A 19,610-nucleotide genomic window follows, 5' to 3' on the forward strand; every position below is an offset into this window, starting at 1 on the left:
CACAATATTTCAAACTTCTCATTATTATATCTGTTATAGCGATCTGTGATCTTTAATGTTTCTATTGTCATTGTTTTGAGACACCAAGAACTGGGTGCATATGAGACGGGGAGCTTAATGGATAAATGCTGAGTGTACTCTGACTGTTCTCCCCATTGAGCAGTTCTCTCTCACACCGTCTCCTCAGGACTCTATAATTCCCGGCAACACAACAATACTGAAATTAAGCCAATTAATAGCCCTACAGTGGCCTGAGTATTCAGGTGAAAGGAAGTCTCCCCCTTCCCATCTCTCATACCTGACCCATTTTTTCCATTCCTTTAGCACTTAGGTTGAGGCCAAGGGTGGAGAACCTGCAGCCTCAAGGCTACATGTGGCCTTCTAGGTCTTTGGTTGCAACCTTTTGATTAAGTCCAAGTTTTACAGAACAAATTCTTTTATTAAGGGGATTTATTCTATGAACTTTGGATTCAGTCAAAGGTCTTCACTTAAGGATTTAGAGGGGCACATGTGGCCTTGAGGTTGCAGGTACCCCACCCCTGGTTTAGGCTCTCATTACCTCTTTGCATAGCTTATTGCAAAAGCATCCTAAATGTTCTACCTGCATCAAGTCTCTTATTATTCCAATGTATCCTACACATTGCTGCCAAAACATTTTTTTCTTAGGTAAATATTTGACTACATCACTGCCTTAATTAATTCCAGTGTATTCCTTTTATCCCCAGGATCAAACATAAATTTCTCTGCTTAACTTTAAAAAACCTTCCAAACCTAACTTTCCATTGTATAATTACTTCTCCTTCCTTACTCTGTGATCCAGCCAAACTGATCTTCTCTCTAGTTACACACACACACACACACACACACACACACACACACACTCTCTCTCTCTCTCTCACAAACACTCCATCTCCTATCACTGCGCCTTTGAACTGGTTGCCCTTCACGCCTGGAACGTACTCCCTCCTTACCTCTGCCTTCTCTTTCTTTAAGACAAAGCTCAATCACAAGCTTCTATGTTAAGTACTTCTTTCCAAACTATTTTGTATTTAAAATATTTTACATATTTGTATTTATTCACTTCAAATTTATGTTTTGTATATTTTTACATATAGTTGACTCTCATTATTCAAAGCTTCCATATTTACAGATCTGCCTACTCACTAAAATTTATTTATAATTCCAAAATCAATACTTGTGGCATTTTTTGTGTTCATTCATGGACATGTGCATTTTTTCAACACATTCCCAGTGAAAGTTCAACAAGGCAATGCTCTGCCTTCTTGTTTCAGCTCTCATACTTTAAACAACTTTCTTTTGCAGTCTATTTCGTGTCACTTTTTTATATTTTTGTGCTTTTCGCTAGTGATTTTGCTTTTTAACAGGACCCCCAACCAGAGCACTGAAGTGTTGTCTACCATTCCTAAGCACAAGAAGGTTGTAATGTGACTCCCTGAGGAAATATGTCTGTTAGATAAGCTTCGTTCTAGCACGAGTTCCAATGCTGCTGGCTGTGAGCTCAATGTTAATGAAATCAACAAAAGAAAAAGGAGAGGAAATTTACCAATGTGTCCGCGAGGCTGCTTTAGAAAGTGCTGAAGTAAGTGTTGTGACTGGAGGCTCAAATGAACCTGCCTTCCTATTTCCCCTAGGAGCAATAGTTCAGTATTCGTGAATTCAGCATTTGCCATAACTTTATAGAATATAATTACTGTGAATGAAGAGAACTGGCTATTCTTGTGGTCTCATTCGTTATATTTTTATCTTCAGTGCCTAATACAGTGTGGAGCACTTAGCAGGTGCTTAATAAACACTTAATTGGCTAATAGTTTATGGGAAGCAAAGTGATTTACCACGTTTGGTCCCTTTATGAACTGATGCAGATGAAAGGGAGCAGAACAAGAACAATTTATACAATAACATTACAGAGAAGAGTAACTCTGCAAGACTTCAGAACTCTGATCAATCCAACGACAAACATCCTATAAAAGAATACAGATTAAACACGTCACTTCAAATGAAGAAACATATTTTTGGCCATAGCTAATTATGGAAACTTATTTTGCTGCACTATTTATCTACATATTGAGGACTTTATTCTTCCACTTTTTTGTGTTGTATTAAAATTTCTCAAGGGGGAGGGGCTGGTGTAAAGGATAGATTAAAAAAGAAATCAAGATCTAAAAAAAGGTGCTACTGCTGAAAACTTCTGAGTATAACAGTGATATGAAGAAAGCTGTGTTTTGAGAATTTTTGTCTGACAGCGAATGGTATTGGCCTCCAGTAAAAATCCTCTGGTGTCTTATCTGACCTGGATCCTTGAGAGGGCTATATGAGCAGAGTACAAGTTCTGGTAGATCCTCCCAAATCAGAAAAGCTTAGACCCAGTGCTGTATTATGGTGCCTGTCATTCATGGTCCCAAGTGTAAAGAAATTCATCATGGGGTTGGCCACAGAAACACAGAAAGATCTTTTTTAAAGGCATCAAGTTGTATTATCAGTAGAGAGAGGGATACTTACATAGACTAAATTACAGATCCTTTAAACATTAAAGTAATAAATGGCATGCATCATGGTGAGTGATCTTAGAATTATGCAAAAGAGTATTTTGTTGTCAATATTTACTCCCCCAATCTAGATCAATGGTTCCCAGCATTTTCTGTTCCACAAACTCCTTTCTAAAAATACGTTGTGAACTACCAGAGTAATCTAATATATACTACTCATTTATTTACTGTTTAAAAACTATCAAAGATCTTCAGGATGAAGCCTTTAGAACTGACTGCAATAAACTGCTTAGTGTTTGCAAACAACTAAATGGGAACCAATGATCTAGATACTAGCTTGGGGGTAGTTGTAATAGGGGGGTGGAGGAAGAAAGTTCTATTCAGACAATCAGCATCAACATTTTCTGCAAATATTTTTACCTTTGTGCTAATGTAATAACAGAAGTAGCTTTATTTTTTCAGAAGAAAGATTTCTGTCTCTTCCTCCCCTCCCACCTCAGGGATTGAAATGGAGAACTTGGGTAAAGGGACCTCTAGTCCCTTTGTTCAAGACAACTGATATTAACACAGGGTGTATGGTCAGTGAAAGTACGCTGCACAGACAATAAAAACAGCCTGTTACCAAGAAACAGTAACTCTGGTCTAATAATTCATCCACAGGAACGTTCAAACCAAAAATTGTATAAAAACACAATGCCCACATTTTCTGACAGGAACTTAGTTTCGTATGTTCCTTGTTTGTCCATGCTTTTTCCAGTGTTATTATCAGACTATTACTTTAGCTAGTTTTGCACAGCAATCAGTTTCCATGATGGATCAGAAAGTTCTCTGGTTTGGTGTTTTTTGTAATGGATTTATTGCTATGCCAGACCTACAACAGAACTTCCTGAACAGGCAATAATAACACCCCTATCATCTCTCTGATTTTAATAGGTTATAAGACAACTGAACTGGTCCCACATAGTTATGGCACCTAGAATTTTTCAGACATGGGACAGTTCAAATTACTTTGTTTTCCAATATTTACTGAATAAAGTATAAGTCATTCCCTAATTGATAAATGGTCAAAAGATATGAACAGGGAGTTCTCAGAGGAAGAAATTAAAGATATCTACAGTCATATGAAAAAATGCTCTAAATCATTATTGAATAGAGAGATGCAAATCAAAACAACTCTGAGGTACATCATAGCTATCAGACTGGCTAACATGACAAACCAGGAAGATGATAAATGTTGGAGAAGATGTGGGAGAGCTGGAACACCAATTCATTGTTGGTGGAGTTGTGAGCTGATCCAACCATTCTGGAGAGCAATTTGGACTATGCCCACAGGGCTACAAAAATGTGCATACTCTTTGACCCAGCAATATCACTTCTAGGAAGGACTGCATCCCAAAGAGATCATAAAAATGGGAAAGGGTCCCACAGGTACAAAAATATTTATAGCAGTTCTCTTTGTAGTGGCCAAAAACTGGAAATCAAGGGGATGCTCATAAATTGGGGAATGGCTGAACAAGTTCTGGTATATGAATGTAATGGAATACTATCGTGCTATGAGAAATGATGAACAGGAAGACTTCAGAAAGGCCCGAAAGGAGTTATATGAACTGATGCTGAGTGAAAGGAGCAGAACCAGGGGACCTTTGTACACAGCAACAACCACAGTGTGCAAGGAATTTTTCTGGTAGACTTAGTACTGCATTGCAATACAAGGACTGAAAAAATTTCCAATGGACTCTTGAGGCAAAATGTCTTCCACATCCAGAGAAAGAACTATGGAATTGGATCGCAGAATAAAGCAGACCATTTTCCTTTGTATTGTGTTTTGTTTTGTTTTATGATTTCTCCCATTCATTTTAATTCTTCTATACAACATGACTAAGGCGAAAATGTATTTAATAGGAATTTATATGTGTAGAACCTATATAAAATTGTATGCCATCTCAAATGGGGAGGGAGAGGAAAAAAATCTAAGATATTTGGAAGTGATAACTAATAAATAAAATAATTTAATTTAAAAAAAAATGAAATGTAATAAGCTACAATTCAAGAAATAAATCCTTGCCTACATCTTGCCACAAGCAATATCTTACAGGTTTGGACTGTGTTATATTGTTATGTTTAATATATCATTATCATATCATATCATAAGATTATAAACTCCTCAGGAGCTGTACTTGTCATTTTTTTACTCCTGATCAGCTTGTACATTCTGTTAACCGTGACAGATTTAGAACTTAAGCATTCTAACAGTAAAAATTTAAAAATTAAAAATAAAGCACACCATGTATTAGCCTTGGGTCAGTAATCATTACTATCATACTTTATATGGAAACAAATAATAAAAGAAAATTTTGGACACAGCCAATGTGGGAATTTATTTTGTCGGATTATACAGCTATGTATTGAAGGCTTTATTTTTGTTGGTTTTTAGGGAAGGAGAAGAAGGTTGTAGGAAGGACAGATTAAAAAAATTTTTAAGGGATTGGGGGGAGATGAGAAAAACAGTGCTTATTCCCTCAATTGTTAGTGAGCTCAAACCACAATCTGGGTGTCTTGGGAAAAGGGAATTTGTATAGGGAAAATACTAAAAGTGAATATTAAAACAGGTTACGGTTAAATGAACAAGGCCAGAAGGCCATTTTTATGTTCTTCTAAGAAAATGTTTATTTTTCCTAATATATTTTGTTCTGACAGAGAATTTACCAACCAAAATCACAAAATAACCTGATACAAACTAAGTCTTTTATGTTTCTCTAAATGATTATTAACCACTCCTCACCACATAGTAATATTTCATTTGTAAGGCAGTGAGGTGGCAGTAGATAGAGTGCTGGACCTGGAGTCAGAAAGACTTATCTTTGTGAGTTCCAATCCATCCTCAGATATTTACTAGCTTTGTAACCCTGGGCAAGTCATTTAACCCTGTTTGCCTCAGTTTCCTCATCTATAAAATGAGCTGCAGAGGGAAATGGCAAACCACTCCAATATTTTTGTCAAGAAAACTCTAAATGGGGTCACAAAATCAGACATGACAGAAAAACAACTAAACAACAACGATGTTCCATTTCAATTACGTATCATTGTTCGTTTCACTACCCAATAGTATTTTATCACAAATAACAGTACTATGAGTATACAGATACATAAGTGATTTTTTTTCTCTTGCTGCCACTAACCACCTTGGATTGTAACAGTGAAACATCTGGCTCAGAGAACATGAAAAATTTATTAATTTTTCTTCCATGATTCCAACTTTTCCCCATAATAGCTATACCAATTCATAACTCCATCAACAGTGAATTAATGTATCTAACAGCCCAACCAACATTCACATTCTGTCCACCTTTTCTTATCTTTCATACTTTGATGGGTATGAGGGAAACTCAGGTTACAACTTTTTGCAGTGATTTTCAACATTTACATTTTTTATCTTATTACTTTTATCTTTTTAAAATTACTATTTTTTGTTTTTATATCAGTTTTATTTTTGGATATATCTTTCAACCCTTCCTACCCATTCAGCTTGTAAAACTAGCCAATACATCCATCAAGTCTAAAACACACGCGACATTCAATCCCCATAGTTTCCCCACCCTTGCCAAGAAGAGAGCAGAAGGCAACCTGATGGGGGGGAGGGAGGAAGGGAGGAGGAATCTTTGCATTAAATAATCTCTGATTTCCATAGATCTGCAAATTACATAGGGAACTAACAGAAACATATAACCAAGTACTATTCCCGTAGGTAAGTGTGAACAATAGAACAAGTAGGTCTCCAAAGTACAACAGCATACTATAGACAATTGTATGAAAAACTGCCCCAAATCACTAATAACAATTAGAGAAATAAAAATCAAAACAACCGAGATTTCACTTCGCATTCCCCAATTACACAAGATGTCAAAAATGGAAACAGTCCAAGTTGGACAGGCACATTAATATTACACTGATGATGGAGCTGTGAATTTCTTCTGCAAAAGGATTTTGCAATTTTGCTAAGAACTAAAATGTTCACAGTCTTTGACCCTGAGATCAAATTGCTAGATGTACCTCAAGACAACCAAAGACCAAAAGAAAAGTCCCACATACACCAACATGATTATAACAGCAGTTGTGATGGGAAAGAACTGGAAATAAGTGTCTGGGGAAAGTCTAAACAGATTCTGGTACAAGAATGTCATAGAATATTACTGTGGTACAAAAAAATGAAGATGAACAATTCTGAGAAGCATGTGAAGACTTAGAAAATGCATCTCCCTCAATTCTTTTTTTCATGAGGGGGAAGAGGGAAGTAGACATCTCCAAGAGTAGAACAACATCTTTCTCAGACTCAATTGTGTGCTGGTTTAGTTTTGCTGAAATGCCTTCCCTCCCCCCACTTTCTTTTTCATTCTTTGTTAAAAGATTACTTCTTTTTTTGTAAAAAAGAAGGCTCACTGGGTAAGAGAGGGATGATTATTTTGGAAATTAAGGTGACATTAAAAACAAAAACATCAATAAAAAGTTTTTAGTAAGTAAATAATTGTCATATAACACCACTTAGCCACTTAGATACCATCTATATGTCATAGTATTCTCTTCAGTAAAGTACAGAAATATTACTGATTTAAACTGAAAGCTACCGTTCATTCCCCACCAACTGCACTCCTCAGATTTACCTCCATCATCATACCGCTCTGAGCACTTTCTGCTGTGCTATATTTTAATTCCCCTCAATAAACCGCAAGCTGCTTCAAGGCAGAGATGATATTTCTTTTTCTTATTTGTATCCCCAGCACTTAGTTCAGTGCCTACTATGTAATGGGCTCTTAATGTTTATTGTATTGTACTGATTATCACCCACAAAACTCAACTAATATTGCATAAAAATACTTTATCAATGCCAATACAATGACCCCTGTATTAGTGTTAACTGGGATGAAAATAGAAGACAGACATTCAAAAACAGTGGATCATCTATTAGTCGTTTATAAATATTTTCCTAATTATATTTTAGCCCAATATTGAAATTAATTTTCATTCTGACAAATGCACACATCAATTTAATTGGTAGTGGAGAGAAATGTTCTAGGAATATCTACTACAAGGATACACATAAACCACATACAAATATCTGAAGTTGACTGTATATTTAAAAAAAAATCCTCAGCTTTTAATCCCCTAGACAAGGGATACAAATAAATCATATGCAAGCCATGACCATCATTTACTACATCAATAGCCTCAGACAAAACACTTCACTTCTCTAGGGCTCCATTTGTTTACCTGTAAAATGAGGTAGTCGGACTAAATGATCTCCCTTTCCAACTATAAACCTATGATCCTCTAATTCTCCTGGACCCTGGTTTTTCCTCAAGTGAAAACTAAGAGTACTGGCTATAACAACATAAGAAAGAACAACAACAACCAAATGCTGTATAATGAGAATGACCAACGTTAATCCCAGAGAAGAGTTGAGAAAATGTGATCTCCTTTCTACTTTCAGGGCCAAGGTGGGTAACTATGGGTGTGAAGTACTGTACACTGTCAGACACAAGTCAATAGGTAGTTTGGTTTGACTGGACCGGACTGCTTTTTGTACTCTCTCTTCCTATTTTTGTTACGAAGAAAGAGTCATAAAGTTGAGGAAGAGAATTCCTCAATACATTCAAGAATGGATGTGATATAATAATAAACTGAATCAATTAAAATCAAAAGGAAGTTGAACTCAAAGGTTATGAAGTTCCCTTTTAGTCCTAATATTTTATGAAGCCACATACTCTATGATGAAGCAATGTACAATGGTAGATTTGGCATCAGCGTCTTCAGAGTATTCAAATCAGGGCTCTGCCATTTACTAGCTGTGTCCTTAGGCAAATAATGTGGCTATAAATCTTGGTTTCCTCATTTGCAAAATTACTCTAATAATTATACCACTTAATTGGGTTATTTTGAAGATCACAAGAGAGAACATAGGTAAAAATGTTGTAAACAATACAGTGCGTCATGTAGTTTTTTAAAAAATAATTTAAATATCAATCCTTTTTACGTTGCCTAAAATTCTCCTGTGCATTCCTATCTCTCCTCCCTCCCACAGAGCCACCCCTTATAACAAATAATTTTTAAAAAAATAAAATAGGAAAAAGAGGAGGGAAAAGTCAGCAAAAACCACACCTGAGTGGTCCCTACTCCCTCCAATGGAGAGTGAGGAGTCTTCTCATACCTCTTCTGTAGGGTCAGGTTTGTTCTTTATAGTTTTTCAATACTCAGTTGTAGCTTTAAACATTCACTTGGTTTTTTCCTACTATCAACAACAACTGTTGTTGTCACTGTTTAAAATTTTTTCTTCATTGTCTACTTCACTTTGAATCTTGTAAATAGGGGCTTAGTTTAAGAAGGTCTGAGTGCCACTTTAAGGAGCCCCCCAGCTTTGAGAACGCAGATGTTGTGCTTCTCTCTCCAGTAACTATGGTCAGACAGCTGTAACTGTCTGTTGAATTATGGTCAGGCAGAGGAAGTTGTGTCTGTTGATTACTCTGAGGCTTATTGACTGGAAGTGTTTGTTTGGCCAGAGGAGAACTCTGGGAAGCCGCTAAAGTAGCCCCCTGGCTTTGAAAACCCCTCTCTGGTAACTACGGTCAGATAGTTGGGGTCCAACTGTCTGTTGAGTTCAGGTAGAGCAAGCCATGACTGTTGATCTTTTGATTTCTCTGTATTTTCTTTGAAGTTCAGGGTGCTGGCTCCCCCAAAGTGGGTGAGTGATATATGTACTTGGTTAAAAGAGCGATACAACTGCTTGATAAAAGTGATTGTTAACCCCATCAAAAAAAGAGGATCTTGTAAATCTTCCTGTAAGTCTTTCCACGTCGCTTTGCACTCATCTTTCTTACAGTCTGGTAATATTCTGTTACATTCATATGCCACAGTTTTTTTGGTCATTGTCCAATTGATGAAATCTTTGCTTCCAGTCCTCTGCTACTACAAAGAAGTGCCGCCATAAGTATTTTAATAATGACCACAGGAGTAGAATCTCTGGGTCAAAGGGATAGACACTATATCCATTTTATTTGCATACTTCCAAACTTTTTTTGAATGGTTATACTAATTCATCATTCCATCCAATCAGGTATGCCTATCTTTTGAGAACCTAATCAACAACGACAAAGAGAGGCACAAAGTAGAACCATGAGGTTGTTCTGATAACGTACTCTTCTAGGGATGAATATTCTTTTATGTTGGTGTTAACAGTTTGCAATTCCTTTTTTTTGAGAACTGTTTAACATCCCTTGATGACTTTTCTATTAGGAAAAACTATTATCATTGCTAGTAACATTTCTCTCGACTCATACCTTCAAACTACCTGCCTATATTCAGGGGTGTCCTGGAACCAGCTCGTACTTAAATTTTTCATTGTGAGCATTTACACTTCCAAAATTGGCTAACTACAAATCAGGGATTGATTTAGTGTTCTGCTGTTTGTCTAGACTTAATAAAATGATGGAGGAAATATTAATGATGAAGATTAAGCTTAAGTGTGCCCTGCTATACATACTACCCATCCTTAGTCAGTTGTTAAAATATTTACCAGCATAGCCCTTCCTATTCTTAGTCAATTTAAGCAAAACTGAAAATTAAAAGACCATCCTAGCAGAGATCAAGATGTTCAACAAATATTTGTTCGTTTTGTTTCTCAGTTACAAATACACTGTTCAGTGAGGTCATTTAGAAGAGATGAGCATTCAGTACACAGGTTAGAAATTGTAATCAATGCTAATTGACAGAGCAGAGATAAGAGATCTTGCACCATCCTCTGACAAGGCCAGCAGGCCATGGCATGGCATGGGGAGTACATGAGAACATCTTAGGTTTGGTCACATTTGACAAACAGGAATAATAAACAGGGGATGTTTCTTCGTTTTGGGGAGGGGAAAGGGCAAGTGCCAGTCAGTGCTCTCTGAGGCATGGAAAGAGTAATACCAGAGTGAGAGCTTATGGCTTAAAGTTCTTGAGAGCAGCTGAGGGGGGCATTCTGGTCTCTTCAGATACTGTACAAAGCCATGCAGGTAAATTCCAGTAGAACAAAGGCTGTATGATGGATGTCCAAGTCGTAATATTTCATTTTCATCTTAATTTGTTCCTGTCAGTCGCTACACTGGCTCCTTGAGTGCCTGGGATTCTGTTGCAGAGCACAAAGCCAATATGGCCACTGGGTAGGTGGGGATGGATATTCCACCACAAAGAACAGAGAGTTGGGAATTCCCTCACCAAGGAATAAGGTTCAGATTTAGTCATCAGCGCTCACCCAGACAGCAGAAGATATGATCACTTCAATACTGTCTTTACTTGCTGATAATTCTCTTTAACTAGCTCTTGGCAGAATCCATGAGATCTGAGGATTTAATAATGATGACATCAAAACCATCCTGGTTCTGCTGCATGAACCTAAAACTGATTTCCAAGGCCAGCTTTGGGATGGAATAGTCCACTGTTATACCCCACAAATCCTTCTTAAAGCCTAGGATCATATTTTTGTCAATTTCACAGTAAACTCTGTATCGATGTTTTTAAGATGAATGTTTCAAGACATCTTAGAGGACACCCTCATCCTCTTTTCATATCATCTGGACCTTTTTTTGGCTGCAGGTCAGTCGGGCCATTGCCTCCTAGTATAAGAACTCATCTATCTCTGTAAAGATTGCAGCCCCAGAAGATTGCCTTAGGTCTTACTGCAGAAGACTAGGATCTCCTAAGAGCAGGAGTGTTGGTAGCACAGCAGCTTATCCACCTGCAGGGACATGGCCCAGACTTCCAGAAACAAATCCTCTTAGATGGTGAGGAGGGAAAGGGAAGGAAAGTCTAGATGGTGCAAAAAGATAACTTTACATTTGATTTAAAGAAAAACTTTAGATCAGAGCTATCTCAAAGTGAAAGGCTTGTCTTGGGAATTTCTTCCTCACAGTAGGCAGAGTTTAGATGACTTAATTGTAGGGGAACTTTTTCAGGTAGAGTTTGAATCAGATGGTTTTCAAAGTCCTTTCCAACACTTAAAATCTGCATTTTTATAAAAAATCTGTCTCCTTAGAATTAAATGTAATAAAGTATGAATTAATTCTGAGTAATCTTGAATATACTTAAGAATGTAGAAACAGGATTAGGCTGATAGGAAGAGAATTTCTCTTCTTCCAGCTAACCATCTCTAGTTCCTTCAACCCATTATCCTATGCCATTAACTTGAGGACCACCACCATTGGATTTATCTTTTGTTAGACACACTTCAACTTGTATCAGTGTCCTTCCTAAAAAGGAACCCAAAACTAAACAAGTCAATAAGCACTGGAGATACAAAGAAAGGAAAAATCCAAGCAAAACCAAAGAAACAAAAAAATCCCAACACTATAGATGTGGTCTGACCAAGGCTAGTTAGTACAGGCATACCTCAAAGATGTTGCAGGTTCAGTTCCGGACTACAGTAATAAAGAGAATACTGAAATAAAGTGAATCACATGAATATTTTGGTTTTCTCCCCCAAAAATGTTATAAAACATATAAAAGTAATGTTTATCACTATGCTGTAGTCTATTAAATATGCAATAGTATTATATCCTAAAAAAAAATCAACATACATACCTTACTTAAAAAATACTTAATTGATAAAAAAAAAAATGCTAATCATCACCTGAGCCTTCAGTGAGTTGAAATGTTTTTGCTGGTGTTGGGTCTTGCCTTTATGCTGATGGTTACTGACTGATGAGGATGATGGTTGCTGAAGGCTGGGGTGGTAATTTCTTAAAATATGACAACAAGGACATTTGCCACATCAATTGACTCTTCCTTTTACCTGAACATGTAGAAGTCGCTGTAGGGTTATTTACTGGCCTAATTTCAATATTATTGTGTCTCAAGAGAATTAGGGAGACATGAGGAGATGGTTAAAGAGGAGAACTGCTCAGTGGATGGAGCAGTCAGAACACACTCAACATTTATCCATTAAGTTCCGCATCTTGTATGGGCCTGGTTCATGGTGTCCTAAAACAATGACAATAGTAACATCAAAGATCTCTGATCACAGATCACCACCACAGATATAATAATAAGGATGAATAGTTTGAAATATTGTGAGAAATACCAATGTAAGCATAAGCTGTTGGAAAAAATGGCGCCAGTAGATACACTTAGCACAGCGTCGCCACAAATCTTCAATTTCTAAAAAGTGCACTCTCTGCAAAGCACAATTAAGTGAAGCTCAATGAAATGAGGTATGTCTGCATAGCAGAAATAGAACTTCCTTGGCCCTGGACACTCAAATTGCTTAATGCAGACATATCAAATTGTGAGGTCAGAACTTTTAATTTAGGATTATTTCTATCATGATAAAATTTTTATGTTAACTATATTGTCATAATGAAACAGACTACAGCAGTGAATTTCTCTTAACAAAGATCTGATATTCAAAATATGTAGAGAATTGATCAAAATTAATACAGTTCACTCCCCAAGTCAAAGAATATGAGCAGACAAATTCTCAAGAGAATATAAGCTACCAACAATCACATTAAAAAAATGCTCCAAATCAAATAAGAAAATGCAAATTAAAAAACTCTGAAACGACACACCCATCAGATTAGCAAAAATAATAACAAAAAAGGAAAATGACAATTGCTGGAGGGGCTGTGGGAAGACAGGGGCACAAATGCACAGTTAGGAATTGTGAATGGGTCCAACCATTCTGGGATGCAACTTGAAACTACTCCCAAAGTCATTTATACCCTTTAGCCCAGAGATACCACTACTAGCAATATTGCCCTCCTCTCAAGAGGTCAAAGAAAGAAGAAAAGGACTCACAAATATATAAAAATATTTATAATGGCATTTTTGTTGTAGAAAGAATGGGAAACAAAGTAGGTACTTCTCAATTGGCTAATAGCTGAATAAATCATGGCATATAAATATAATGGAATGTTATTGTGCTATAAGAAATGACACAAGGAATGGATTCACATAAACCTGGAAAATACTGTATAAACTGCTAAAGTCAAGTGCAGTGAGCAGAACCAGGGGAACAATCAACACAATAGCTACAACAACAAAAGACTTAAGAACTCTGATTAGTACAAGGCATTACTCCAGAAGACTGATGATGACTTGTGCCTTCAGCCTCTGAGAGGGAAGAGACTGGACGTATGAAATGAAATAAGCTTTTTTAGCCATGGAAAATGTGTGAATTTGTCCTGCTTGACTCCACGTTTGTTTTGAGAGAAGGAAACAACAGGGATACAAAAAGAAGAAAAGAAAAGCATGTCAACGATGTAGGGCAGTCAGTACTATCCTATTACATCCAATATACTTTTTTAAAAGCTACATATTCTTTTAAAATAAATTTAATCGGCACCATAAGGGAACAATATAGATCAACTCATTGAAGCAGCCTTTCTCTACTCGTCCCGTCATGAGTTTCATAGATGAAATTCATAAAACCATTCTACTAATTATGTTCATGTTCAGTTTTCAAATGAACCTGGCTTCACAGTACCTCCTGAATACAACCCCTTCTCTCTTCTGACACAGCTACGACTCTGCTACATGCCCTCATCAACTCATGCCTACACTGCTACTCCAGCAGCCTGCTGGCTGTCTCTCCCTTCCTCACTCAGTAAATTCCAGTAGCCCCCAATCCCTTCCAAGAGCAAACATGAAAGCCTATCACACACAGGCCTTCACACACCCTCCTTCTCCAACTTTTCCAATCTTTTTTACATCTTGAGCTCCCTTGGACTCTGCAATCCAGTGACAAAAGGTGCATTTGATGTTCCTCCCACAAGAGCTCCATCTCCCAACTTCACGTATGTTCACTGGGCCCCAGACCTAAAATGCTCCTCCTCCCTATCTTTGTTTCTTGGCTTCCTTCAAGTCTAAGCTAAAATTACACCTTTTATAGGAAGCATTTTCCTGATTCCCCCTTAATTCTAGTGTCCCTTCTCTGTTGATTATTTCCAGTTTATCCTGTCTATAAACTATCTTTGTATCTCCAGAACTTAGCAAGGAACCTGGCACAAAGTAGATGCTTAATAAATGTTTATTGACTGACAACTATATCCAAACCCCCTGTAGACAATAATAACCTACCTGAACTGATTTGTCAATGATTAAGGTACTTCCAACTCCATCTCAATGATTCTCAATCCTCAGTTGCCACTGGGGAGTTAAACCTCATTCTCCATCCTCCACCACTCAACCTAAAGATAACCACATCCTTCAGCTGTGCTCTCTGGAATGCCTGATCCATAAGTAATAAATTAAATTATTTTCAATCCTTTTCCTTTCTCACTCCCTTTATCTTCTTGAACTCACTGAGCCTCAGTTCCCTCCTGATGACAAAACTTACCCAACAGCCCTTTCTAGCACTGGCTGACTTGTTCATTCCTTGTTTCCCACTGCCACTTCCAGGCTTTTCCACTATCACTCTCACTGTGTAACTTCTCCTGCTCTAAAGTTAATTCAATCCATATTTATCACCCAATGGAGAATGTGGTAGTTGCAGCCTACAGACCTCCAAATCACTCTTTTCTTCTTCAATGAGTTCAGGACCTAATAGCCTTTCTCTCCTGCCCTAGGAAATTTCTAGGGACGTCAGCATACATAATGATATACCCTCTAACACCCTACCCTTCAAATTCCTCAACTTCTGCCTCCACTTGGCCACAGATACACAGAGAGGGTCATATCCAAGAGTGTGACACCATCCACAAGTGCTGCACAAATCATGCTCATGAAGTATGGAGTTTCTTTATCTGATCACAATCTCTTGTGACTCCAACCCCATCATCTCCCTTGGAACTCCAAACCCCATTCTTACTCTTCACCACAACCTCTAATCCCACTTCTTTCCCAGACCAACACCCACGCACTTGCTTACACTCTCTTCTCTTCCTCATCTCAACTCCTTGACAAACCAGTCCAACTTTACACTGTATATTTCATGAGTACCTTGCCCCTCTGGCCTATCAAATATCTTGCTCCAGTCCTGTATTTACACCCTTCTTTCTCATATGCTTCCTGGATCCACTACAAGATTATGTCACATAATCTCAACTAGGCTCTCATTGTGGCAAGGCTATCCTTTTATATCTCTCTGACTTATTGTTCTACTTACCATAAACAGCTTTTGTAACTCTTCTCCACTCTCCTCAAACCTCCTGAAGTTCTCCTTTTCCCCACCTTCTCAACTGAGAATCTTGCTTCATATTTCACTGAAAAAATTGAGGTCATTAAACTGGAACGCTAATGCATTGCTGGTGGGAGTTGTGAACTGAACTAACCATTCTGAATGAAGAGCAATTTGGAACTATGCTCCAAGGGCTATAATACTGCATACCTTTTCACCCAACAATACCATTTCTAGGTCTGTATCCCAAAGAGATCATAAAAATGGGAAAAGGACTCACACATACAAAAATATTCATAGCAGCTCTTTTTTGTGGTGGCCAAGAATTGGAAATTGAGGGGATGCCCATCAATTGCGAAATGGTTGAACAAGTGTGCTATATGAATGTAAGGTAATGTTATTATGCTATAAGAAACGACGAGCAGACAGACTTCAGAAAATCCTGGAAAGACTTTCATGAATTGATGTTGAGTGAAGTGAACAGAACTAGGAGAACATTGTACACAGTAATAGCAACATTGTGTGATGACTAACTTTGACAGACTTAACTCTTCTCAGCATCGCCAGAATCTAAGACAACTCCAAGACTCATGATGGAAAATGCTATCCCCAACTAGATAAAGAACTATGGGGTCTGAATGCAGATAGAAGCATACTATTTCATCTTTTTCTCGTGTTGTTTTGTTTTGTTTCTTCTTTCTTGTGGTTCCTCTCATTAGTTCTAATTCTTCTTTACAACATGACTAATGTTTAATACGAATGTACATGTAGAGCCTATATCAGACTGCATGCCATCTTGGGGAGAGGGAGAAAATTTAGAACTCAAAATCTTATAGAAGTGAATGTTGAAATCTAAAATAAGATTTTTTAAAAAAAAAACTGAGGCCATTTCCTGGCTTCCTTCCTTTTAACATATCTCACATCACTTAAGTCTTCCCCTACCATTCTCTTTCACCCTGGTCTCACATGAGGAGGTAGCTCTTCTTCCTGTCAAGAAAACCCCTCCACATGCACAAGTGTTCTCATTCTATCCTGTTTTCTCCAGAAAAACACCTCTTCTATCACTGTCAGTTTCCCACCAATCTTCAATTACTTCCTGTTTACTAGTTACTTTCTTACTGCCAACAAACATGCCCATGTCTCCCCATCCACCATCATTATCATACTATAATTTTCCTTGAGAAAACCGTCTATGACCAGTACCTCCACTTTCTTTCTCTCACATTTCTGACTCTTGACTAAATGGCCAAATCTGAGGCTCTTTTTCAGTCTTCAGCCTTCTTGATTTCTCTGTGGTCTCTGACACTGCTGATCACTCTTCTCTCTAGGATTTTATGACACTTTTCTATCCTGGTTCTTCTACCAGATCTACTTGTCCAGTCAACCAGCCTGAGGTGTGCAGTAAGCAGCTGGAGATGCAGGATGGAGGTCAGCAGAAAGTTTAGGGCTGGACAACTGAGAGTCATCTGCATAGAGATGGTAACTGCAAAGAGGGAAGCTGATTAGGTCACCAAGTGAAATACTATAGAGGGACAAAAGAAGCCCAGGACAGGCCCTTGGGAAATACCCAAAATCAAGGGAGGGTCCTGGATGAAGATCCGGCAAAGCAGACTGGGAAAAAGTGTTTACATCGTAGAAGAACCAGGAACAAAAAGTATCTATGGGACATCTGAAATCAACATAGTCAAAACTAAACTCATTATTTGACCGACCCCAATCTTCCCTTCTCTAAACCTTCCCTAACTTTTCTTTTACAGTTTAGAGTACCACATCCTCCTGGTAACCCACCCTTTAATCAGTTTGAGGTGTCATCCTCAACTCCTCACTCTCACCCCCTACATCTCTCATATGTGCCCCTTTTCAAACCACTGATCTTCCTACAAGTACACATCTGACCATGTCACCGTTGCCCCATTCAATAAATTCCAGAACCTTCAGGACATCAATTCCAGTTTGGTCTTTAAGCCCTTTAAACCTAGCCCCTTCTTATCTTTCCAGTCTTCTTTCACATTACTCCCCTCTCCTCCTAAAGCCTCTGCAATCCAGTAACACTGGTTTCCTTCCTTTTCTTCCCACAAGACACTCTACTTCCTGATAATGGGCTTTTTCATTGGCTGTTTCCCATGACTGGAGTGGTTTCCTTCCTTATCTCGGTCTCCTGGCTTCCTTCAAGTCCCAGCTAAAGTCTTACCTTTTGCAAGAAGTCTTTCCCAGTATCCCTTGATCTTAGTGCCTTCCCTCTGAGACTACCTTCAGTCTTTCCTGCGGATATCTTGTTTGTACAAAGTTATCTGCATATTGTCCCTCCCATTAGGCTGTAAGCTCCTTGAAAGCAGGCACTGTTTTTTTGCCTTTCTTTGTATTCCCAGACCATGACACATTCACTGCCATATAGTAGGCACTTAATAAATGCTTGTTAACTAAGTCTGAAAGAGGGTAAATAATCTGCCCAATGTTGAAGAAAAAAGATATTAATATGATATTCCAATACTGTTTGTACTCTAATACTATTGAAAGCTCTGGTCTGATAGGAATGGCTTTATTTATTTATTTAATTTCTAGCTTGGAAAGAGATGTTCAAACTGGCACTGTCCCTTATACTATCTTTAACATGACTCTCAGACAAGGTCCAAGAAAACTTTTGGTTAACATTTAATCACAATATATAAAAATATAGCTCAAAGTTAATGCAAGCAGAGAGACCAAATTACCACTTCATTCCACAGAACTACCATTAGAACAAAGGGACGTCCTTCCTTTGTTATCTTGATCCTTTCTCAGAGGAGAAGGGTGGGTGCTCACATGTCAATCAAAACAGGTGGACACTAACCAAATCATCCACCTTTCCAAAAGGGTGTTTCCCAGAAGTTTGGAAAGGGCTTTAGAATAAAATATTCATATTTTCAGTTTTACTAAAAGGGAGATTTTAAATATGCTTCTATACCAGGGTCAAAAGCCAGTGTTTAAAACAATATTGGAACAGAGATCACCTTCCGGGTTCCAAGTCTATCTACTGTCGCCTGGCTGCCTTTATGTTCCTACCAAAGTCCTTCCTCCTTACCTTGTATTCAGTGTTTATTCTACATATACTTATGTATGTACAAAATGTTTCCCCTGAGAGAATGTATGCTTCTGGAGAGCATGTTTTATTTCATGCCTTGTATCTGTATCCTTGCACCCAGCAGTGTCCACCACATAGTAGATGCTTGTTAGACTGACTGGATACATATCGTATAATGCTGATAAAATAGATAAACTCTTTCAGGCCAGGGACAGTTTTTGTTTCTCGTACTATGTGAACAATCCCTATCACGGTTCTTTGCACACAATACATATCTTTTAAGTTTTTTGTACTTGTTTCTGAATCTGTTTCTCCATTTTTAAAATAGGGATGGATACCACTTGTAGAATGTATCTCACAGGAAGTCTTTTGCAAATCTTTGTAAAGGTTCTTATAAATTCAGCTATTGCTCTTTGAAATTTCTCCAGTTTCATTAGGTTTTTAAGGAGTAGTTCCAGGTGTAGATGCAGTACTAGTTTGTAATTCTGCTTTTGGTTTTATTTATAATTCCTTTTTCTCACTATGCTTACCAGACATACTACATACATCAGCGTCTTCAAGATGGTATCTGATAGATAGGGACCATCAGTTTTCTAAGGCACTTACAATAGCTGCCTTCTCTTCATGTCCTCTCATTCCTCTTAATCTCTTACAATCTGGCTTCTAACCGTAGCATTCCACTAAAAACTACTGTCTCCAAAGTTATTAATGACCTTTTAGTTGCGAAATCCAAAGTCCTTTTCGCAATCTTCATTCTCCTTGATCTCTCTACAGCCTCACTGTTGATAACTCTCTCTTCCTTTAACTGTTCCTTCTAGGTTTTCTGGACTACCATTCTCTCCTGGTTTTCCTACCCTACCTGACCAAGGTTCCCCCTAGGTCTCCTCTGCTGGATCTTCCT

At 37.8% G+C, this 19,610-nt stretch overlaps 1 protein-coding gene across 1 annotated transcript in view; it reads right to left on the bottom strand.

The window, feature by feature from the left end:
• Window positions 1-19,610, bottom strand: part of INO80 (INO80 complex ATPase subunit) — a 113,226-nt gene that overhangs the window by 87,484 nt on the left and 6,132 nt on the right. The gene's annotated exons all lie outside the window — the stretch shown is intronic.

This window comes from Notamacropus eugenii, chromosome 7 (genome assembly GCF_028372415.1).
Source record: "Notamacropus eugenii isolate mMacEug1 chromosome 7, mMacEug1.pri_v2, whole genome shotgun sequence".
In the NCBI taxonomy this organism is placed as follows: Eukaryota; Metazoa; Chordata; class Mammalia; order Diprotodontia; family Macropodidae; genus Notamacropus; species Notamacropus eugenii.